At 38.5% G+C, this 4,574-nt stretch overlaps 1 long non-coding RNA gene across 1 annotated transcript in view; it reads right to left on the reverse strand.

Annotated features, from left to right (window-relative positions):
- Positions 1-1,612: 1,612 nt before the first annotated feature.
- The window catches only part of LOC106518239 (uncharacterized), a 6,428-nt gene continuing 3,466 nt past the window's right edge, over positions 1,613-4,574 (reverse strand). The window contains exons 2-3 of the long non-coding RNA XR_001310290.1: positions 2,084-2,087; positions 1,613-1,719 (exon numbers count right to left, since the gene is read on the reverse strand). This is a non-coding gene — a long non-coding RNA (uncharacterized LOC106518239). The remainder of the gene's footprint in view (positions 1,720-2,083; positions 2,088-4,574) is intronic.

The following is a 4,574-nucleotide window of genomic DNA, read 5'->3' on the forward strand; positions in this document are numbered from 1 at the left end:
ACAAAAAAACAATAGAAAAGTTTTTTTTTTCCACCAGGGTTAGTCCTACGTTATCATTTTTGGACAAACCAAGGCAGCGCTCGAATTACATACGAGTCCTCTTCCCACTCCAGGTGAAAATAAGAAATTTTATTTGCTTGTTAGCTGTCTTTCGTTCATTTTTTTCTGCCTCACTGCTTTGTTGTGAACACGTGACCCTAAAGTCTCGCGAGACCGTGTTCGGAGTGCTGTTATACCGCACCCAAAACTCGTGAGACTACGTCTGTGAGCGGAGTCAGCTGTGCTGGGGAGGGCGGAGGGAGCATGTTCAAGGCTGGAATGTAAACTCCTCCCGCCTCCTACCTCCACTGCTTCTGCCTGACAGCTCAGCGAGCAGACATGAGTCCCTGGCTGGAGCACAACTGTTGCTCTCAGCTGTTAGAGGAAGGTTGCGCTCTGTGAGCGACCGGGAACCAGCCGACGAGCTACCGGTCGATCGCGATCAACTGGTTGGGCACCCCTGACTTACATTCTACAAGAAGTAGAAAATCATTACTCCTGTTTCATTTTGGCTTGTTTTCATTGCAGTTTGATATTGTTAAAAAAGAATAAATTAAAAAATATCCATGTCTATAATGGAACCTCCCACATAGAAGGAATKAAATTGTAGTTGGATGAGAAATATAAATATAAACCATTCTGACACCKTATTGGTTTATATAATCCATCATCACACCTGTAAGACACAAATCGGCTCACACTCCAGCAGGACATAGCAGACATACTGTATGTATTCTAGTAAGTAGATGACTGTGACAAATACAGTATGCACTGTATATACTGAATATACTGTATATATATAATAATAATAACATTTCTTTTCCGCCCTCAGATGGGCGGCCACATCCGACAGACTTCCTGATTGTTTTCTGTTCCATGTCTGMCCATTAATAAATGATTTTACGACCATACCCGCAAGACTTTTTGCCTTTTTAACATCCTTTTCAACGTGTTTTCTGCCCATCTTGCCGCGACAACAGYTGAAGCAGGTAGTCTAACGCATCCCAAAGTTTCCATTGTTAACATTATAAAATTAGTCATTATGGTCTTTAAAAAGTATTTTTGGGGAGGTTACATCCCAATAAATGTYATTTTGGACTTTGTAACTGCTCACTTTTACTTAATAAGTTTACTACTAAAGAACATTTTGTATCCGAAATTTACTTTTGTTAAGTACAGTAAATATCAGATAGTTTAAGACTTTYACTCAAGTAATATTGTTAGAGGAGGTACTTTTACCAATGTAATTTAATGGTAAGATACTTGTACTCTTACTCAAGGATCACTTTGAGGTACTTTGTACAACAATAAAAATTGGAAAAGTCAGATTTTGTCCACACATTAAAAGTTATACCCTTATAAAACAATGCTGAATGCATTTAAAATCAGATGAACAAATGTGTTGTGTTAGGCTCCTCCTGAGATTCCTTTAGACCAGACTGTAGACTGTCCAGAAGGCAGCAGCTCGTCTTTTAACAGGTACTAAAAAGCATGAACACATAACCCCGGTCCTGGCTTCTCTCCATTGGCTTCCTGTTCACCTGAGAATTGATTTTAAGATTTTATTCATGGCTTTTAAAGTTTTTAATGGTCTGGCCCCATCATATTTATGTGATCTTCTTAACATCTACACTCCAGTCAGAGCACTCAGGTCTACCAACCAGTTCCTGTTAGATGTCCCTATAGATCCAAACTKAAATCTAGAGGTGACTGGGCCTTTGCAATAGCTGCTCCAAAGCTGTGGAACAGTTTACCTCTTAATATTCGGTCAGCAGAAACTGTTGAGGCTTTTAAATCTTTGCTGAAGACATTTATTTTCTTTTGCTCATGTTTAAGATTTGGAGGTTCATTTAGAGCTTTTTTATATATTGTGTTTCTGTATTTGCATCTATTTTTTTGATGTCTTGACTGAACTGTGAAGCACTTTGGTCAGCTTTTGTTGTTTTAATGTGCTATACAAATAAATTTAACATTGACATTGACATTGACATTGACCAATAGACACCCCATGTTTACTGTTTTTAATAGCGATAACTTTGGTCACCTAGCTGGCCGTAAAATCTATCCAATATTATCCAAGAAACTGTCTGATCCTATCAGTGCAGTTTTGTTACTGTAAGTCAAAATATTAAAACAATAAGAAAGATGCTGAATGAAAGAAAAATGAACGTAGTTCACATCTCACTTTGGGTAAAAATATCAGTTGATGAAAAGAATGAATGTTTTCTATATAATGTCTGGCCAGTGCATTTTGTGTTAGACAATAAAGTGGTGCTTAGGGAGCTCAAACCCAATCAATTTCTGCAAGTCAGTAAGAGAGAAGCCAATTGCTTAAGTGTTCAGATAGTCTGATTGGAGTCCCTGGTGACTGGCGCTGTCAGTAATGAGATATAATAAGTGCAACCCTGGGAGACTTCAATTCACATAATGCCTGGGGAGGCAAGAGTTGCGATGACATTTAAAATCTAATTGGAAATACTTTTGTATTGTATGAAGTGGGTTTGGTGGGGGAGACAAGATATTCTTGCTGTGTGTGACACAATGAAGTGTAACAAAACTATTTAAAACAGACCCAGCATTTTAATGTTTCACTTTAAGAAATCACTGAGGCAAATTAAAGCCAGCTGTTTACAAAAAACAACTAGGTACCTTCATGAGGAGCTGAACCAGATGGAAGATTTCAGGCTAGCTGAATGGTTTAAACTTAGAGTTTAATACAAGTTGGAAAATGGCATTTTACCGTTTAAAGTCAGATAAAATGTTACATGAATCAAAACAAGTTATTAGTGACTCGACAGACAYTAGTGACCTACATAAAGTTCCTATAAAATAAATAATTTGTGAATTCATTGTCTTTTTTTCTCATCTCAGTCAGGAATGTTGTGTCTTATTGTGAAATCTGCGTATTTGGTTTTACATTAGAAGATTACCACCACCCTGAATGCTGGCCAGTCTGTATGAAGTTAATCATTCATAAGCTCCCAGCTGTCCCTGGGTCAAAATGACCCCTGACGTCTGAGTTTTRAAGCTGAGGCCTCATGAGTTATTTTGACCCTGGAGCAGTAGAACGTTTACGTGGCAAAAACTTCAAAACACATTATGAACAAACCTGTGTCACCCAACCTTTCTGCCTGCCTCTATAACGCATCATGCAAAGAGAGACTGAACCGATGTTGTCCTTGCTCTTATTTCACTTAGCTAAGCTAACAGCAGCGTCGTGGATGTACACTGGCAGGTGGTTGTTCTTTAACAGGGCTGGAAAAAAAGATGAATTGTACACAGATTACCCCTTTATTACACCTGTTTTATYGTCGAGGTGAAGCCTGTGTTGCAACCGCATATGCATCACACCAGCAAATGACTGGTGGGTCATGGTCCTTGCCTACTGATGGTGGTCAGAGGGTCCGGTGGCGCCGGTGCATGGCAGCCCCACCCCTGTCAGTGTGCCCCAGGGCAGCTGTGGCTGTAGGTTACTGCCATCAGTGTGTGAATGTGTGTGTGCATGGGTGAATGCCTGAAGTGTAAAGCGCCTTGGGGTCCACGTGGACTTGATAAGGCACTATGTAAGTTCAAGCCATTTATCATTTCATTGACCCAGTACATCAAGCCAACTGTTACTAATCTAGGGGGTAAAAGTTGATATGTAACAAATACATTTTGGCTCCAAAGACTGGATATACAAAACCTGCGACAGGAAATCTGACTTGCAAATTTATGCCATGATGAACAGGAATCCATATGATTCCTGATAAACTTTGTTTGTGTACTAAATCAAAATCACCAAATGGCAGAACCTTCTGTCAAATGGGTTCACAGAAACCAAATCAAGCTTTGAAAAGCTTTAATAAAACTCATTAACAATCATCACATAATCATCTAAACAATCAGATTTACAAACAACCAAAGTTTTCCAAAATTAGCATTAGACATGAACTACTTAAATGTGGCCAATGACTATCGATTTATTTAAAAAGTTTTTAAGTTATCATCAGAGAAATTCAGGAGCTAACTACGCTAAACTAATGTACCACTACTTGGAGTGACATATCTTACTCATCGGATCATTTCTCAAGCAACTGCAAAATGAGCTTTTTGCTTCATTTATTGATGGAAATTCAGTTTGGCAAATTTGCTCTTATAATCCATCTACCATACCAAGTTTCAAAATTCCAGTCATCTGCTGAATTCTGTTGCAACCTGCATAACGAGTTCCTCGGAATATATGGGCATATTGATGTTGCATTTGTACACGTAAAGAGAATCAGTGAGAATGGATGGTGTATTGACTTTCTGAAGAGGTCTCTCACTTTGTGGTGAAATATCATAATCATTATCCTTCAAAATGGTGGGGTAGTTACAGGGGCAGGAGAAATAAGAGTATACTGTAGGTTTTAGCCTTATTTTCACAGTCATATCCTTGTGTGAGTTCAAATACCTTATCATCAGTTTAATCATGTGTGTTTTGATTGATTTATTATCAGGAAGAGATTGCCTCCAGATTTTGAGTTTTCAAACCAACTTAATTTATTTATATA

This window comes from Austrofundulus limnaeus, unplaced genomic scaffold (assembly GCF_001266775.1).
Source record: "Austrofundulus limnaeus strain Quisiro unplaced genomic scaffold, Austrofundulus_limnaeus-1.0 Scaffold58, whole genome shotgun sequence".
NCBI lineage: Eukaryota > Metazoa > Chordata > Actinopteri > Cyprinodontiformes > Rivulidae > Austrofundulus > Austrofundulus limnaeus.